Source organism: Chelonia mydas, chromosome 5 (genome assembly GCF_015237465.2).
Source record: "Chelonia mydas isolate rCheMyd1 chromosome 5, rCheMyd1.pri.v2, whole genome shotgun sequence".
In the NCBI taxonomy this organism is placed as follows: domain Eukaryota; kingdom Metazoa; phylum Chordata; order Testudines; family Cheloniidae; genus Chelonia; species Chelonia mydas.
The window spans coordinates 97,615,780-97,636,387 of NC_051245.2; the positions used below are offsets into that span (position 1 = coordinate 97,615,780).

Below are 20,608 nucleotides of genomic sequence, written 5' to 3' on the forward strand. Positions count from 1 at the left end.
GTTTTGGGCCCCTACAAGAAGGATGTGGAAAAATTGGAGAGAGTCCAGAGGAGTGCAACAAAAATCATTAGGGGACTGGAACACATGACTTACGAGGAGAGGCTGAGGGAACTGGAATTGTTTAGTCTACAGAAGAGAAGAATGAGGGGAGATTTGATAGCTGCTTTCAACTATCTGAAAGATGGTTCTAAAGAGGATGGATCTAGACTATTCTCAGTGGTAGCAGATGACAGAACAAGGAGTAATGGTCTCAAGTTGCAGTGGGGGAGGTTTAGGTTGGATATTAGGAAAAACTTTTTCACTAAGAGGGTGGTGAAACACTGGAATGCGTTACCTAGGGAGGTGGTGGAATCTCCTTCCTTAGAAGTTTTTAAGGTCAGGCTTGACAAACCCCTGGCTGGGATGATTTAATTGGGGATCGGTCCTGCTTTGAGCAGGGAGTTGGACTAGATGACCTCCTGAGGTCCCTTCCAACCCTGATATTCTATGATTCTATGATTGATTCTAATTTGCTGACAATTATTTGCTGGCAGTTTACACAGAACTACAAGGAGAGTTCCATTTCTCCTCTTAAATAAAATAAATAATTTTCTGCACTCTGTCTTCCTACCATCAGAAACAGTCTTCCCCCACCATGGTCTTCAATGAAAGATTTGGATTTTTTTGTTTCAGAGAAGCCTATTTTCCAGTTTAAATGATATGATCAACTTAGAGGAAAAATAGCCTAATTAAACAAACCATATATTAAAATAACATTAAGTATTCTCACTAAGAATGCAGTTCCCAGGAAATACAATTAGTCTTTTATTGGTCTCCTACACTTATCCAGACATTTGGGTGTAATTCCTCCTTGCTGTCCAGCAGAGACAGCAACCGTGAGTTTCTGCTATTATTCCCCCTCTAACAGATCTCTGGGCTCCAGTGTCTCAGGCCTTGTCTACACTAAAGGGAAAAGTCAATCTAAGCTACCCAATTTGAGTTACATGAATAGCGTAATTCAAATGGATGTAGCTTAGATCTGTTTACCACGGGGTCCGCACTACGCAACGTCAATGGGAGACGCTCTCCCATGAACTCCCCTTATACTTCTCGATCAGGTGGAGTACAGGAGTTGACGGAAGAGCACCTAGCGGTCGATTTAGTGGGTCTTCACTAGATTTAGCAGGTCTTCCCTCTGGTCTTCACTAGACCTGCTAAATCGACCCCTGATGCATCGATCACTGCAGCTTCGATCCTGTGGTGAGTGTAGACAAGCCCTCAGTTATTTCTCATCAGACGAAACATACACTTGGTGGAATGGACTGAATTTGTTTCATTGGAGCCAGTGGGGCCATCGTTTGTTGAGCCTAGACTCTCCCCTGGCCCCACTGCCTGCTTTTATAAAACCAGACACTGTTCTTAAGGGATTTCCTTACTTTATGCTGACTGGTTGCAGGCTTAGTTTTTCTTAACTAGGATGATGATACCTTGTTGAACATTTTCCCACTGCTCTTCAAGCACAACTCAGATCAATGTGAGCTCAGCCAAGAGAATCAGTTCTTGACCCCCTTCTGTAGAAAGGAACATACATGGTTAAGCCGCAGATGTGAAGCTTCCCTGGGGTACCCAGAATTGTATGGCAACTCACTACCACCTGCCGTTAGCACAAGGCAGTCGTGTCCGTGCCAGCTGTGGATCAGCTCCCTGACTCTACCAGCCTCTGTCAACACAAGCACTCCCATCTGGGCCAACTCCTGAGCATCCCTCTGGAGTGCTCAGTCCCCATTCCACTGATCGCTCACAGAACTTTCAGATTCGCTACTCCCAAAGGAATAGTGTACAGCAGCTTGCAAGATTCAACACAGGATCATCACTCTACTTAACACACTGCATATATAATGAAAACGAGTATAAATTTATTATCGAAGAACAGAGATTCAAGAGATAGAAAGTAAGAATATTGAAAACAAATGATTACATATAAAACAAGATCATAACATGCTTTCTCAAGCCTTGACTTACCAAACAAGATAGGTTACCCCAAGTCCTTTTCCCAGCGATTGGCTGAGATCCCTTCCCATAAGATCGAACTATCTGGCTGCTTGTCCTTACAGATTGACAGAATATCTGGGGAATCATCTGCACTCCAGATATCGTTTCAAAAGTTAATTGTCTTACTCCCAAACACGATAATCCCGACCCTGCTGGTTTTGGTTTTTCCTCCAGCCCTGGCAATTTGTTGATTAGCATTTTGCTCAAACTGTAAGTGGGCATCCATTGTGAAACATACAATATTTAATTTCCATATAACCAGCCAGAGTGAGATAAGCATCTCTTCCCCCCACCTGTCAAGAGTAGGTGAATTGCTTTTTGGTGACCAGTCTTCACTAACAAACCCAGAGAACAAATTTTTAGTGTATAGATACACATAACTCTTCATATATTTGCTGTATAAACATTTCACAATAATTATGATAACCCATATGACACAGGCTTTTATTAGAGATTTTAATGACATTCTTTGGTGGGCTATTATGCAGATATCAGACCCTGGGATCCCTTATGCACCCCTTTCCTCTCTGCCTTTTGGCATCAGGAGGACCTTGCATCACAATTGACTTGATTGTTCTCAAATGAACCAAGGCATTTTTATCCACTTCTGGGACTGAGGATATCTTTGGCTGAAAAAGAAGACTCTAAAGCCAGTAATCCCGGCAATTAATCCATTCACATTTATAGTGTGCTCAATCTTTTGGATTCCTATGTCTAAGACCCCATCTTTCTAGCCATCAGAGAATTCTTTCAATTTGTTCTCTTCAATCAGCAATTCCAGTATAAGCTTTCTTTTTGGCTTAACTGTAGAGTTAGAGTATACGTATATTTGATGGTGCTGATGTCAGCCCTGGCACAGGAAGTTCTCAATTTATAACTAGTCACTATTTCCTATATTTTTAAGACAATTGGCTAATCTAGGCCATGTCCGTAGGGCTGGCTTGGATATGCACATAACCAAAGTAACTATTTTTCAGGGTCTACAGATGGGTAACCTGGTCTGCTGTCAGACATCACTTTGCAATTCTGGATGGCCTGTTTGAGCACCTGAATGGAAAATAGGTTTATAACAGTGGACAATATTATCAAGGTGCAGATGCCAGGCTCTTCATGGCTGAGAACAATGACACTGTATCCAGCAGTGTCTTCAGGTTGTGTAGAATGTTGAATTCTGTTTGCGTCCAATCCTGCTTCAATAGAATTTAATTTTGAAATTCTCACTGACTTCAGTGGGAGTAATTTCAGGCTCTTTGGGCTGTACAGAAGACATAATACAGTGTCAAGAGCTATTATATCAAGGTGAACTATGGAAAGTCAGAAAAATCTATGTTTAAAGCAAGGAAACCTAAGACCTTCAGGATCCATTCCACTAGTACAGTAACAGTTTCCTAAGGTAAAGGAACAGAATCTTCTGTAGCTGTACAGAGGGGAGATATTAAACAGTACTTCTCACCTTTGCCAAATATTATGCTGTGTAGCTACTGGATAGGTAATGGAAAATTTTTGTCCATTATCTTCTAGTGAAGTAGTTGTCAGATAGCTAGCAGCCATTAATTCCTTGCTAGCTTTTGTGCTATTGCTTTGGAAAGGTTCCAAACATCAGTAAGGGATAATACCAAGAGAATATTTTCCTTTTTATTTCTCCGAGTGCTCATGTACAAGACAGGGATAGCCTACGTGATTTATTTTACTGGTTGCTAATACTTAATTTTGATTCTGTTATGATTAGTTTATTATGATTATGGACAGGTTTCAGAGTAGCAGCCTTGTTAGTCTGTATCCGCAAAAAGAAAAGGAGGACTCGTGGCACCTTAGAGACTAACAAATTTATTTGAGCATAAGCTTTCGTGAGCTACAGCTCACTTCATCGGATGCATTCAGTGGAAAATACAGTGGGGAAATTTACATACACAGAGAACATGAAACAATGGGTGTTACCATACACATTGTAATGAGAGTGATCAGGTAAGGTGAGCTATTACCAGCAGGAGAGCGGGGAGGGGGGACCTTTTGTAGTGATAATCAAGGTGGGCCATTTCCAGCAGTTGACAAGAACGTCTGAGGAACAGTGGGGGGTGGGGGCGGGGAATAAACATGGGGAAATAGTTTTACTTTGTGTAATGACCCATCCACTCCCAGTCTTTATTCAAGCCTAAATTAATTGTATCCAGTTTGCAAATTAATTCCAATTCAGCAGTCTCTCCTTGGAGTCTGTTTTTGAAGTTTTTTTGTTGAAGAATTGCCACTTTTAGGTCTGTAATTGAGTGACCAAAGAGATTGAAGTGTTCTCCGACTGGTTTTTGAATATTATAATTCTTGACATTTGATTTGTGTCCATTTATTCTTTTAAGTAGAGACTGTCCAGTTTGGCCAATGTACATGGCAGAGGGGCATTGCTGGCACATGATGGCATATATCACATTGGTAGATGTGCAGGTGAACGAGCCTCTGATAGTGTGGCTGATGTGATTAGGCCCTATGATGGTGTATCCTAAATAGATATGTGGACACAGTTGGCAATGGGCTTTGTTGCAAGGATAGGTTCTTGGGTTAGTGGTTCTGTTGTGTGGTGTGTGGTTGCTGGTGAGTATTTGCTTCAGGTTGGGGGCTGTCTGTAAGAAAGGACTGGCCTGTCTCCCAAGATCTGTGAGAGTGATGGGTCGTCCTTCAGGATAGGTTGTAGATCCTTGATGAAGCGTTAGAGAGGTGTTAGTTGGGGGCTGAAGGTGATGGCTAGTGGCGTTGTGTTATTTTCTTTGTTGGGCTTGTCCTGAGTAGGTAACTTCTGGGTACTCTTCTGGCTCTATCAATCTGTTTCTTCACTTCAGCAGGTGGGTACTGTAGTTATAAGAACGCTAGATAGAGATCTTGTAGGCGTTTGTCTCTGTCTGAGGGGTTGGAGCAAATGCGGTTGTATTGTAGAGCTTGGCTGTAGACAATGGATCGTGTGGTGTGGTCTGGATGAAAGCTGGAGGCATGTAGGTAGGCATAGCGGTCAGTAGGTTTCCAGTATAGGGTGGTGTTTATGTGACCATCGCTTATTAGCACCGTAGTGTCCAGGAAGTGGTTCTCTTGTGTGGACTGGTCCAGGCTGAGGTTGATGGTGGGATGGAAATTGTTGAAATCATGGTGGAATTCCTCAAGGGCTTTTTTTCCATGGGTCCAGATGATGAAGATGTCATCAATGTAGCGCAAGTAGAGTAGGGGCAGTAGGGGACGAGAGCTGAGGAAGCGTTGTTCTAAGCCAACCATAAAAATCTCTTTGGTCACTCGATTACAGACCTAAAAGTGGCAATTCTTCAACAAAAAACCTTCAAAAACAGACTCCAACGAGAGACTGCTGAATTGGAATTAATTTGCAAACTGGATACAATTAACTTAGGCTTGAATAAAGACTGGGAGGTGATGGGTCACTACACAAAGTAAAACTATTTCCCCATGTTTATTCCACCCCCACCCCCTGTTCCTCAGACGTTCTTCTCAACTGCTGGAAGTGGCCCACCTTGATTATCACTACAAAAGGTTCTCCTCCCCCTCCCCGCCCGACTCTCCTGCTGGTAATAGCTCACCTTACCTGATCACTCTCGTTACAGTGTGTATGGTAACACCCATTGTTTCATGTTCTCTGTGTATATAAATCTCCCCACTGTATTTTCCGCTGAATGCATCCGATGAAGTGAGCTGTAGCTCACGAAAGCTCATGCTCAATAAATTTGTTAGTCTCTAAGGTGTCACAAGTCCTCCTTTTCTTTTTATGATTATGGAGTTACTCTTTCTAGATGTGATCAAGTAATTCATAAAGAATAATTTAATCAATGAATTTCATCTCAGAGATGCACTGCCAGCAAAAAAGAACAGAGTGTAATTCTCAAATATATCCAAACTTTTTCATGTGTACAGCTAGCTATGTGAAATCTGAGCTATAGTGCTTACTCATGATTGGCCATATACGTTAGATGGTATCAATTCTGTGTCTTAATTATATGAGTGTATATCCCATAATCACTTTCTGGGGATGATGTTCAAAGAAAGCAAGTTCCAAATATGCTTTCCATGAACATTTCTGTACAAAGAACTCAGGTGAATCTTGGTAAAAAATTAACACAAAACTTGGCTGAAGTACATGTGTTTAAAGACTTGAACAAATATTCATAGCATATCTTTATGCGGCATTCTCCTACTTCTACATTTTTTAGAAGTAATGTAACTGAAATCCTTGAACCAATTAACTCATTATATAATAATGACGCCTTTTTGAATATATCCTTAAACTAGATTGTGGAATTTACACTGAAGCTTGGCTTTATAAGAGTGTTATTTACTAATAATGCCCATACACTATCATGCACAATAAACTAGATTAATTATCACAAGTGGACTTTACATTTACTGTTTGCAGCGTTGTCCCAGGATGTTAGAAAGACAAGGTGGGTGGAAGTAATATCTTTTACTGGACCAACTTTTGTCCTTAATTGCACTTCTTCTATATAGTTTGAAATACAAAATTATACAAACAAAAAGTACAATGAGACAGGATAGCACCTATATTTTCCCTCTCAGTACTGGCTTTCAGCATACAACCCCACAATCTTTGTCCTTCTCTCTGAAAGCCACACCTTCTTTTTAAGGGGCAGAATCTAAACAATCTCAGCTGCAACCAACTAGCTCCATTATGATAGCATCTCTCTGAGTTGTCTGTGAATCCTGGCTTGGAATTAACCCCTGTGAAACCCCCACACTACTGTCTGGCTTGGTGAGGTCTCCTCTTAGAGGCACCACTGGGGCAGAGGGCATCCCTTCCATTGGCACGTGAGGACCTTGTATACCCTTTCACACTTACACAGGGTAAGACATTTTACCCAGTGAGAAAATAATTAATTTTGTTTTAAAACCCTTCTGTCTAGACATAATTCTCTTCCTCTTAAAAAAATCATCTAAAAATTACCTGAGTCAAGGATGTTGTACTCAGTGACAGAGGTCAGGAAATCTAACCATGGAAGCAGTGAGCGTTCAGTGATTTCCTGCATTCTGGTTTATAAAGTAAATCCCTGATCTTACAGTGTGATATATAGGGTTGTGGAGCTTTGCCCATGTGCATCACAATGCAGGCTAAGGGCCTCTGGTTTTCACAACCTTGATTTTGTGAGTTTCTAATGGTACTTAAAGTCGCATTGCTATTGTAATTGTATTTTCCTGTATTATTTACAATGGAAATTTTCATCTGGCTTTTGCATGTACAAATAGTTATATGCACAAATTTCAGAGGTCCTTGGAAAAAGTGGTGTGACAGATATGACAATTTCCTGCAATAGCCTTGAAAAACATTATTGAATTAAGTTTAAGTGTCTTTGGGGGTCTATTGTACTAAATATAAAATTTATGTATTACTGTGGGCTGGGATTGTATGTAACCTCTCTTGGGGAGAGATATGATATAAGGCCTAAATGATCAAAAGACTATATTGAACAATGTTGACAAGAATGAACTTTTGGGATAATAGGTGTGCAGTGAATTTTCTGCAAAATATTAAGATGGTGGTGAATGCAAATTCCACATCTCCATTTAGGCAAAAACTCAGCCTTTTGAAGCTACACCCTGAGTAGTAGCCCTTTGTCTGCTGATCACCTGTTACATAGGGCTAAGATCAAAGGCCCAAGCTGTATAAAGGAAAGACTGAACTATTCATGGTTGTTCTGGCTCTGAATCTGAGACAGTTTTCCCTGTATCACAGGGAAAACTCATTTGTGGATTTTGAAGGACTGACACCTACCAGAGCCAGAGGCTGAAGTTGGAGGTGATCTCTGGTAAGCCTTTTAGCTTGCATGTAGGTTCTTTAATTGTTTTTAATGTTTTCTCTGTAATGCTTTCACCTTAAGCATAAATGTGCTTGCTTAGAAAGAGCTCTGTTGCAACTTACAACTGAGGGCAATTTCAGCTGTTCATAGCTTTCCGAGATAGAGCAAAGTGCAGACACTGATTTGTTTAGGTTGTCTGGCTTGATGGGGATATCACAGTGTAATATCAGGAAAAATCCTGGTCATGAAGGAGAGAGACATGGGTCTCCCAAAGAGAGGTGAGCCAGGAGCCATGAGGGAGTCAACCAAGGAGGGGGAATACAGGCATGATTATCCTGAACTGTGACATGTGGGTCTTATGGTATAGTGGTGATTTTAAAAATGCTTTTTTAATCCACAGGAGGATATGAGCACTGAAAGGGTTGCTATAAGCCATGGGGCTCATGAACAGGCCCGTGGATGTTATATCAGTAAATGGGAGCTAATTTTGAGTCTTTTCTCGTTGGAAAATTTAGAAGAGATCAAAATATTGATGAAAAAATGTCCAAAAAAACGTGCAAAATTTTCAAAAGATTTCCCTCCCTCGCATTTTTAATAGCTATAATAATACCTGGAGACTTTTTGGAGAATCTAGCTATATCAGTCTTCCTCAGGATCCATCCAATAATAAACATACATCTGAAAAGCCTTTCATTGACCTGGACAAAGAGGCAAATGATTGACGGACATGTGGGATGGGTTTAAACAGCAGACTGCAACTTTATTAATTATAACTTGGGAGGAGCACTACATCACCCGCCCCAGCTCTCACATACCAGGCATTTAATTATTTCAAGTGCAGGTGACAGGGTTTTGACCAAAAACCAAACAATAACTCGGGGTAGACCCTTCCTGCCTATCCCATGGACTTAGTTCAGTTATGAAACTTCTACACACCCCACCCCCACATGTGAGCAGGGAGTGACAGAGGCCATAAGGCTAGGTGAGGTGAACTGTAGTCTGCAGAGACCTGAAGCTTCTCTACCTCATAAGTGCAAAGTCCATCTGCATGATCCTCGGTCTCATTTACTGCTGGGAGTTGGTCCTTTTAGCCTTTGCCCAGACTAGACAACGGCTGTAAGTTTCAGTGAGTCGGCAATCATAACAGCATTATACGAATCTCAAATCCTGTTGCTTCTAACCCAAGTGTGCTACTGGAGGCGGTGAGGAAGGCCAAAAAACTTAACCAGGCTACATGCCAATTTAGCCCAATCAAAAAATTCCTTCCTGACCCCCTCAGAACAGGTGGTTGGTCAGATCTGAAGCATCATAAGCAGCACAGCTCTTACTCTACAGCCACAGGGAGTGAGGGCAGGGCAGCTAACTGAAGAGAAAGAAGCTTTTGCAAGACCTGGGATTAGCTCAGATTGACTGCTGCTTGTGCCCCATCTTCTTCTTGCCTATCAGCTGTCCCCATCTCCTTTACTCAGGCACTGCTAAGCAGATAATGAAGGGAGGGGGGCTCCCCTCCTGCCAAGCATGCATCTGAATCACTCTCATCCCCTGCTGTCCAGTCAACATTCCTCCCACACTAAAGGCGGTAAGAGGGTATTGTTAAGGAATTACATTGCAGAACTGGGGCCATCTCATGCCCCCCAAAAGCCTTTGCTTAGGCCCCAGTTCTGCAATGAGCTCGACATAGTCAGACCTTTGTGTTGAAGCAGAGCCCCCAGTGAAGTTAATGGGAATCCATGCTGAGCTAGGGCCAGCTGCATGGAAGTCATGGCAGGATCAAGGCCTAAATCAGGCAGAAAGAGGAGTTGTCAACCTGTATGTTTTGGCTACAGGCTCCTGAGTTTCAAATTTTAATAGCTTCAGAAGGAGATAGCAACACTTCTGTTTTCTTCTATTATCATGTAACCAATTGCAGTTGTAAGAGGAATAGCTCCTGACAACACCTCTTCATGTAGGATTATTGTTTTCAGAATACAATTTTCTTAGTAGGTGGTATTGATATAAAATAGCACACCTATGAAAGTGCTATCGTTCAAACCACATTTTGGGTCCAGCTTAAATTTATGAAATCAGTGAAGTTATCTAGAGCTAAGGATCAAATTTTCTTCATCACCCCTCACTCCATACCCTCCCCGGCTGTATATAGCTAAGAAAAAATATTAGCCTTAACTCAGTTTCCCTGCTTTGATGTTTTTATATTCTGAACAGTGATTGAACCTAATTTGCATGTGGCTTAAAATCAAAGATATTTATTTATGTTTATAAAGGCCAGGATTTTAAAAAAGGGTTAAGGAAGTTAGGCACCCAAATCCCATTGGATTCAGTGGGATTTGGGCACCTATGCCTCTTAGGTGCCTTTGGAAAAAAGTATGGTAGGGATTTTCAAATATGCTCCCTTGTCATTTTCTCTGGAGGTGTGAGAGAGAGGAAAAAGGCAGGATGATCAATGAATAATCAAAATCACTGATTATTCTTGCTTGTCCTCATGCTTGCGAATACCTCTGGGAAAATAAGAAGTCATACTCTACAAGATAACCTTCCTTCACACTGGGCATGCTGAACCACCAAGAGGAAAGAACATGGAACAAGGTCTGCGGTCAAAACTGTATAAAAGGGAGCACACTTCAAAACACAGGGTGACTAGTGGAAAATACCTTCTCATATCCCCTCCCCTCCCTTTCTTATGTGTGCGCATTTCTTCTCCTCCTCCCCTTGGTGAGAAAACTATGAGGCTTTGATCCTGCCATTGACTCTGCTTGTGTCCCCACAGAACCCTATAGACTTCAATAGGAGGGAGGAGGGGTCTTCTTGCAACTGGTGTTTGCTGGATCAGGGCTGTTGGCATCAGAAACAGTGTGTAGTGGATATTATAGATGAGAAGAGTATTCTGTTATAAATATCTTCTTTTGGTTACTCTTAAATATCTCAAATGCCCTTTTGGGGTTGAAACTTCACATACCCAGTCTAAGAACATTCTTTTTCTCTCCACTGTAAAATTTAAGCAAATTCACAGTAAGTGCAGAGTTTCGTGAGCATAGGGGAAACCAGTTTTTTTGCTTTAATAATTTATTGCAGTCAGTTTAAAAGCAGATGAACCTTAAATGTAGGCTCTAACCTTCCAACTGGATCCAGGTGGGTGGATCCCTGAAACTTTGTAGAGCCCCATTGACTTCTGGGGTATGTCTACACAGTAAATTAAAACCCATCGCTGGCCTGTACATGCCAACTTGGGCTCATCGCGGGGCTCGGGCTGCGGGGCTGTTTCATAGCAGCGTGACCTCCAGGCTCAGTATGGAGCTGGAGCTCTAGGACCCTCCCACCCCACAGGGTCCTAGCACCCAGGCTGCAGTCCAAGCCCAGAAGTCTACACAGCAATGAAATACTGCGCAGCAGTGTTCCCTCTAATTTTCCCCATCCATGTGCAGAATGAATTTTGTTATATGCACCAATGTGTGTGACACATCACCTCCATACTGGTGCACATAACAAAATTCATGTTGCAGGGTGGGGCCGGAGGGTTGGGATATGGCGGCGGGGGGGGGGGTGGGTGGGTTTGAGGGCTCCAGATGGGGGGGGGGTGGGCTTTGGGGTGGGGCGAGAGGACTCCCCCGCAGCTCTCTCTCCCCGCAGCAGCCATTGAATTGAATGAGAGCAAGATCAGACTAAGGTCCCGATCTCGCAAAGCCTTAGGGCTTGTCTACAAGGTGGGTTAGTGCACACCAGCTGGAATGTAAATTCCCGTGTGTGTCAGCATGTCAGACACTAACTGTCCATGTGGGCCCTGCTGGCATGCACTAAAATTTTTGTATTGTGCCCTGCTATAGTCCTATTTTGAACAGGACTATGTCAACACTCACTAAAGAATTTTTAGTGCATGTCAGCAGGGTCCACGAGGACAGTTAACACATAACACACTGTCCTGCACTAGAATTTACAGCCAGCTGGTGCACACTAGTGCACTGTGGAGACAAGCCTGAATACACACCCATTTAACTTAACACAGGTGAATAGTTCCACTGATGTCAGGCTCCCTAGGGAGTGGTTCAACAAGCCTCAGACCATTTGCCACGGATTTATCTGCAGTAATGAAAATACCGCATACGTGCAATGGGCTAAACTAATGTCAAAATATTAAACTTTGAACTTCCTGTCTCCCAGCCATATAAATTCTTCACCTTTCACTTGTAAAATTTAACCATGATTTGCATGAGACATAAAATGAGATGAATCCATCTTTGTGGTTACTGCAAGTGGAAGACAAGTCTTTGCAACAAAATAATATACATACCCATCCACACAAAAACTTGCACAGCAAGGGCTATTTAATTCACAGTAGGTATAAATCTAAAGACACACCACAAACCCTTGAAAATTGAGATGGGTTATATTGTTTGTTTCCTCTGTGCGTCGCTAATGTGTTACATGTTTCGGGTTGCTTCCATGTCTCACTCATTTTTCTATTCTTTGCTTTCATTGCCTTTTAGTTGACACATTTATATTCTTACTGATTTTAGTTTGGTTTCCATTTTTATCTCCAAATATTTATCTGGCTTTCTATGACTTATTTTGATTTGATTTGTACCAATCAAATCTCACAAAAGTTGGGGATTTTGTTTGTTTCCATTCATCTGTTGCTGAATCTTCTGACATCACATACACGCACAGTCTCTTTCTCTTCTTTGTTTAACGTGTGTCAGAGTATTTGTTTGCCTTAGAATCTCAATAATCAAATATGCTTTATGGGTGGAGCCACACTGAACAGCAAAAATAAATAATGATCAGGAGTTCTCTTATGCTAGCTCCCTTATTTGAACATCTTTGTCCTCAGCAGCATTTCCTCCTAATATTTTAATCTCTTCTCTTAAAGGGACCTTGTCCACCACTTTAGTATTATTTCAAGGGACCTTGTCCACCACTTTAGTATTATTTCCTACTTTTACTAGAAACAGTATTGCCAACTCTTACACATTTGATATTTTACTTAAAATCCCCAGCTCCTAGACACAAGGGATTACATGAGAAGCTGAGTTTTCATTTAGAAAAAAAAAAAGTTTCTAGCCCTTACGGCTGATAAAGTGATCCATGTGCATCCTGAAGGTTCAAAAGCCAGAAGGCAAATGAAAGAACCCAAAGTGTATTTTTTTAAATATACCAGGATTTTTAAGCCTTCCATCAAGTATGATTTCATAATAATCCTTTGGCACAGGAAGTTAATAAAAACTCCTACCAGTAATTGGGCTAAGGGAAAACCCATTTTCCAGAGATAAAGGATTATCATGGGAGTACTATAATTTTATTATGAATATCCTTTGTTTAAATAAGTGTTGCTTTTAAATAAGCCTGCATTTGAGATTGTTGTTGTGCCTTTGTCAAAAACTTCTCAGTTTCACCATCACAGCCAAAATATTATTGGTAAAGTGTCCTTATCTGTGGTGTATTTTATGCACAGTTATTAAATATAACTGGGTTAAAAAAAAGAATTAGGTGAGTTCCTGGAGGATAGGTCCATCAATGACCATTAGCAAAGATGGTCAGGGATGCGATCCCATGCCCCAGGTGTCCCTAAACCTCCAACGGCCAGAAACTGAGCCTGATGACGGGATGGATCACTCAAAATAGTCCTGTTTTGTTAATTCCCTCTGAAGCACCTGGCATTTGCCACTGTCAGAATATAGTATAGTAAGCTAGATGGACCATTGGGCTGACCTAGTACAGACCTTCTTATGTTAATTATAAAAGGACAAATTCTCTTCTCATATGTATATTGAAGTTCTGTGATATTTGGGGGACATTATTGATTAAAGGGATAGAAGTAAGACTCTGCACCAAACCTGTATACTGCTGGCATCCTGCTTTCTCCTTGAAAGTGTGGATTTTCAGATCCATGTGTCTTCTGTGTTTCTGATGGCAAATCTGTAAAAGGAGGTGTGGTCTGAGTAATAAAATAGGCACTAGTTGCGAAACAGGTAAGTTATTTCCATGCTACCAGCTGAGAAAGTAAGATCTAGAAATGACAAAAAGGAGTATATCAAGAGAAGAACAACATTTAACTCATATTAAAGGGGCTAGACCTTGCTCACATTAAAGTCAGTGGCAGAACTGTCACTGATTTGAGTGCAAGTAGGATCAAGCCCAAAGTTAGTGGGAGTTCTCTGCACATACCTAGAGGAAAATATAGGCTTTAGTGAGTGTGAATTACAATTGAGTTTTCCTGGAACAACTTGTATTCGTGAGCCTCATCTGCTGTATAGTCAGCCAATAACCTATCTGGGTACCTGAGATTTTACACATTTTTTCAGCTAAAAATCAGAGATTCAAATGCAGCATTTAGTCACATTACACAGATTTAGGACACTGCTGGAAAGTCTTGGATCCAAAAATAAATGAAAAGGAGTACTTGTGGCACCTTAGAGACTAACCGATTTATTTGAGCATGAGCTTTCGTGAGCTACAGCTCACATGCATCCGATGAAGTGAGCTGTAGCTCACGAAAGCTCACGCTCAAATAAATTGGTTAGTCTCTAAGGTGCCACAAGTACTCCTTTTCTTTTTGCGAATACAGACTAACACGGCTGTTACTCTGAAACCAAAAATAAATGAGTTGATTACATTTATTTTACACACCCCCATCTGTGACAGATATATTATTTAGTCAGCAGTTAAATCCTTGCAGGCTTTGTAAACTTAGCTTTCCTTTTAAGTGCTCAGGAAGTTTCAATTGCATTCATAAATAAATGGAAACAACTTCCCAGGTGCAATAGACTAAAGTTGTTACCATGTGATGGTGGTTTGGTCACCTCACCTGCATAAAATGAGCTGGTGTCCTCAGTCCTGGAGGCTGAAGTCTTCTATTTATCCACAGAAAATAGGAAGCACAGGCACCAGCAAAAACTGAAATGCCACATGCTGCACCAGCGTGCCTCAGACCTAGAGGGAATTTGTGGGAGTTCAACCTCCATGCCCCTCAATCCTTAGCCTCTCTGCTAGGATTAACAGCCAGCACCAGCTGTGGTGATGGTTATTATATGAACATATCTCAGTTCCGATCTGGGTTTTAGATTACAAGCATCCTTTAACATAGGTCCCAAATAGCCCTCAGAAGATAATAGTTTGAATTGGTGACCTAAAGAGGAAAGACTATATCCTGCTACCAAGCCCATGATCTACTTCATTCCTATACATTTCTGGTCAATAGAATTAAAAGGGAGGAAGTCTAAGGAGTCTTCATGTTTGTGTGCTCGAGCGAGCGAGCAAGCAATTGTTTACTGGATTCAAGTACAAAATAGGTTGTGCGCAGAAACATCAGGGGTAAACACAAGGATTTTATTCTGGGAAAGCTGTAAGAAAGAAGCCCTGTTGGGCGGGGGGGCGGGGGAGGGGAGTAATTTAAAAGAATTCTGGGAAAACCTGCTCCCAATCCTATTCCTTAATTAAGTGATACATATTGAAGTTAATCTACGGAGCTACCAGAGGGAAAACAATGGTGATGCCACTTGCCAAACAAATTGACAAAGGCCAAAATTTCAAAATGTAGTGTTCCTTTGTGCACCCAGATAACAGAGTATATACACAAAACCACATTAACAATTTCAGACAGAACACAAATGAATGTTGCTCATTTATATTCTAGCAGCTGGATGCAGAAGTGACAGTGCTCAGATATCGTGCATGTGAAGAGGACAGGTCAAGGCCTCTGTAGCAGGAGCTACCTAAGGTAGCTTAGGGTGCCTCCAGTGCCTCGGTTTCCTTTTTATCAAGTTAAGGAAGGTTCACATGGCAGGTGTTTTCACAATAACTCAACCCTTCTGGGAGTTTGTTAATAAACCAAAGTTCAAAACTACACAGCTTCCATCCAGCTTCCTGCTCGGTCACAACCCTTAGTGCAGAGTCCTTAAAATTTTCCTTTCTGAGGCTTTCTTCCCAGCAGGTGTGTTTCCCTGCAGCCTTCCTAATCAGTTACTGCTTCCCACAGACATGGACTTCCCAGGTCCTGTGCTGGGAAGTGAGGAGAGCCTCCAGCCCACTTTCTCTGAGTCTCTGTGTGGAGCAGCTCACTCCGGTCTCCTAATAGTCTGAGTCTCTCCCTTGACTGATCTCAGATTATCCTTATATCCCCCAACCAGGCCCTGTTCCTAATCCCATGCCTCTCCCCCCTGCACTAGAAGGTAAACTAGTCTCAGGAGAGGCTGAACTCTGGACTTGCTTAAAGGGCCAGCTCACTGTGTGACAGCCCTTTTGAAAATTTGTTCTTATGTGCATTTGCTGAAATTCTTCATATAACACCTTGTTTCTTAAACAATAAGTCTTCTTTTTCATCTTTCCTCTTCCTCTCTTTCTCATTTATTTCTTCAGGGAGAAAAAAAATTAAAGTAAAAATGTTTTGCATGAAATTTTATTTAAATATAGTTTTAATTCTATCTTCCCTGTGGTGTTTGCAGCCAAAACGTTGCAGCACTGGACTAGTGCATGAGAACTGGATAAGACCATGACAAACAAAAATGAGATTGACAGGGGAAGATGAGAGAATAAATAAGAAGACAAACGGCAATTGCTAGAGTAAAAATGGGGGTAGAAGTAGAGAAAGAAGGAGAGAAATAAATATAGAAGAGCAAAGCATCCTGGTTAGTGAATTGTTCTGTAGTCCTGCTTCTAGTTGTATTGCATTGGTCCCATAGCTCTGTAGGTAGAGAGGAACTGCGATAGCTAGGGAGATTGGAGTCCTGGGCTTTGTACAGCTGGTGTTGTTCAGACGTTAAACAGGCACAAAAACTTTCTTAATGTCAACCTTTCTCTGAAGGCAAATAAGGCAATTTCACATTCATGTAAATAATTCATAAAGAATTAAAAGGCTGGAATGATTGCTGGCACCAGTCTGATTAAGGGCTTGATCTCTCAGTGCTTGTACATGCAACACTCCCATTGACTTCAATGGGATTTCCATGCACTTGTGGGCTATAGGACCAGGGAATTAGTTGAGGGATTAAGAGATGTATAAGACTTGTGCTGGCCTTCTGCACAAGGTGAATTTAATCCTGTAAGTGCATTTTTTGGCAGTATAGCCTAGAATCCTGAACTCAGGTCTTGACAGGTAAAAAGCCTTTCATTCACTTCAACTTTGTCCAAATGTGAAAAGAAAATACAAATAGTAAAAAAATTAAAAAAATAAAAAGCAAACCTAGCCCTCAGATGAACAATCTGAACATTAGAGAGCATATTGCAAACAATCCTCATAAATTATACATTACTGACACCTGCAAGTACATTAAGGAAGGTTAGACAGGTAATTAGATTACTAAAATCCTGTTTTGAATGCACACACACACACTTACTTTAAGTGACTGCACCTTCATATCCAATCCCTTAATTAAGTACTTACTAGTTTATCTGATGCTAAGCAGCACTTGTTAATAATTGTAAAGCACTTGCAAGTTTAAGTATTGTTTGCACACATGCAATACAAGGATTTTTAATGCAGTTTTTTAGAATCTTTACAGTATGAAACAAATACAGATTAAAACAGAGTTTGACACTGGTTTTTCTCCCTTATTTTGTAATTAAACCCTTCTAGTTTTTTAATCTAAAGGGTAAATTCTGCCCTCTGATATGGGCATACAGCTCCCATTTATATCACTGGGAGTAGCATGTACTTATCCGAGATCAGAATTTGGACCCTTGGTACTATACTTTTTTGCAGGATCAGTATCATATTCTTCCCCCGCATCCTCCCTCCCTCCACAAAACAAGGCTTAAAACTCACCTAATAGCAATGCCCATAAATTGTAAACAAACAATGTCACATCTTATGAAAAATAAAGAATTCTCTTTTCATGTATTAACACCAAGTACATTCCTTGGAGGGGCTTGTGGATTCAAGAGAGAGCGAGAGGTTAAAATCAACATTTCAGTGATTCAGGTCGTCTTTATGAGCTGCTGTACTTTGGCATCAGAGGGGCCAGTCGAAAGGATGAATTACAGGGACATAGCACAGAGTACACAGCCACAGCTTTTCTTTGGTGCAATCCTTTACACCTGTACAAAGTGGATATGAAATGCAACCATACTGATGAGTAGTGTCGTACAGCTACTTTGCACAGGTTTTTAAGAACAAGTTCAACAAACACTAGTCAGAGATGGTGTAGGTATGCTTAATCCTGTTTTAGCATAGAGGGCTGGACTAGATCTAGTAGATGACCTCTTGAGGTCTCTTCCAGCCCTACATTTCTCCTATTCTATAAGTGCAACTGACTAAACAAGCGGCATGAGGTGGAGAATCAGGACCAATAAGATTATAGACTTGTCTGCCAAGGAGAAGCAGTAATTAATTATGAAAATAAATGCAGAGCTAGAGAGGTTAGCCAATTTGTAATCTAGAGTAAAATTTTCCAAACCTGTTAGCAGTTGTCCTCCAGTAAATTTACCACTTGAGGTAGACAATGCACATGATGATTTTCCAGTGAGCCTTACTATTAAGAAGCAGGATGCTGAAAGTGTACAAATTACAGTAGTGGCATCCCTGTTGGGACACCAGTTTTGTGGGAAAGAAAAAAAAAAGTGTTTTCCTAAAGCAAATATTTTGGGGGGGGTGAGGGGGGCAGGAGAAAGGAAGCACTCTCTTGAACTCTTTCCTCAGTTCTACCAAATAGGCACACTGAGCACAGAATGAACACAGCTATATAATGAGTGGGGGAAAAACCTGATTCACCCCTTGCTGTAATGTTACTTTACTGATGTCTAGAAAGGTAGTAACTCTGCTGTAAATTAGACATTATTTCCTGGTAATCTGAACATTAAGGAAAACATGCTGACAGAATTGAGGTCAATGGTGATGTTAGCATAGTGCTGTAACCTTTAGGGAAGTTTTGAAATTTTTCATTTATCTGGAAGTGAACTTTTTAAGATTATTACATACCAATCTGGTTACTTCAAAGGAAGAGATATCTGATGAGGGCAGTAGGTTGAAAGGGATGAATTTAAGCTGGACCCTCCTCCCCCCTCCCCCCCCCCCCCCAAAAAAAAACAAACAAACAAACACAAAAAAACCTCTAACTTAAAATGGTTACAAAGAGAGATGGCCCTTCTGTTATCAAAAATGTGATTTGGTTATCATAGATATGACCAAATCTAACTTACTAGTTTCTCTCAATATCTTTATTGTTATTGCTTTACTGAGTTGAAAGGGGTACACAGGCCCTCTGCAATAGGGCTGGGAATAAGAATTTAAGAGTCCCAATCACAGAAGGCAGAAGTGCTGGTGCTGCTACATATGCCCATGGTTGGGAACTACTGACGAAGTGCATTTCATCCTACTTACTAGATGGGGAGGGGGGGCAAAATAATTCATTCTAAAAGTACATATTACTTGTGGTAACCATATTTACTGTACATATACCAAAACACATAGCTTTTATGGAGCGCTTTTCACCTGTAGGTCAAGCATTTTACAGGGGTGGGTAAGCATTATTATTTACAGGGGAAGAAATGAAGGCCCAGAGAGTCTAAGTGAAATTACTTAGGTCCTACCTAAGGTCACACAGCAAGTCAGTTGGAGAGCCAGGAGTCTTACCAGAGAGTCTCCTGACTCAAAGTCTGGTGCCTCATCCACTGGGCCATGCTGCCTATGAAACTGGCATCTGAACTACAAAGTGACAACTGAGTTGAGTGATTCTGGTGACACAGCGATCCTCCCAAGAGCAGAGCCCCAGTCACCACAAGCATGAAATATAGTAAGCACCATGGAATTAAGATTAGATTTTGAAAAAGATGTTACATAATAGATGGTGCAAGTCTCTGAGCTGTGCTCTGCAGAGACTCCAGTGGCTCTGTCTCTTTGCTATACCTATTGTTGTGTCTCCAACACAGGCACTGTTGCTTCTCCTCTGCAAGGTCCTGTTGCTGCCTGCCTTTTGTTCTAAACTCATTCATGGCTGCATACTCCTGATTACTGCTCTGGTGGGCAGCTCTTCTTCCAGTTTCCCTGGAGCAGTTCTCCCTGTGATGCGAGTAGATCTCCTATCAAAGCTGCAGGAGCCTCAGTTTAAAGATAGAAAGAGCAAGTGAACTTTTAGCTTTGATTTGTTTTGCCTTATAATTCACGGGTGTGCTGCGTGATTTATTTTCCAGGGATTATTGCAATGTGTTTAACAATGAGCCATGAAGTAAATTATAGAAGTTACAAAGGGGACTATATGCAGTGGGGGCTGAAGCTAGAGGAGAATTACATTGATATACACATTCATTCTGGGGAAGTTCTCCCATGGTGCAGATAACCTGTGCAAGGTCTCCATTCCATTAGGTCTCAGGTGGGCCATGAAAACAGGGCTGTGCTGGGAGGCCTTCAGAGCCCGTCTAAAAAGAAGGTAGTGCTGTGCCAAGCTCAAACAGATTGGATGTAGGAGAGATTAAGGAAATGGACTTTGCTTATACAGATCCAGTGTTCCTAGCACACCAGATAAGGGGGGATGTGGAGTGCAGACGACGGGCGGGAACAGAAGCTGCAAATGGACTCCACAGCCCCTTTTGCACCTGACACAAAGGCTGATTACTTGGGGTTTATGTGGTAGAGATTAATGTCACACCGGACATTACATAGTTTATTGAAAGCAAACTTAATGGATCAAGTTCTGACCTTGTTTATACCTGTGCACACCCCAACGGCTAATTACATGCGGCAGTTAGAAAAGTGTGGGTTTGAGATATGGCAAGGAAGATAAGACACATGACTGCTCTGCTCCCTCACAGCGTGATATCCACTGTCTGAATCACATACTCAGCATTCCAAAGGGTAAAAA

The 20,608-nt window shown here is 41.4% G+C and overlaps 1 long non-coding RNA gene across 1 annotated transcript; it reads right to left on the reverse strand.

Annotated features, from left to right (window-relative positions):
- Positions 1 to 1,873: 1,873 nt before the first annotated feature.
- LOC119566659 lies at positions 1,874 to 17,727 on the reverse strand. Its single transcript, XR_005225945.2, has 3 exons — positions 17,578 to 17,727; positions 13,652 to 13,733; positions 1,874 to 3,286 (listed from the first exon to the last, which is right to left on the reverse strand). It is a non-coding gene; the product is annotated as an uncharacterized LOC119566659 (long non-coding RNA).
- Between the last annotated feature and the right edge of the window lie 2,881 nt (positions 17,728 to 20,608).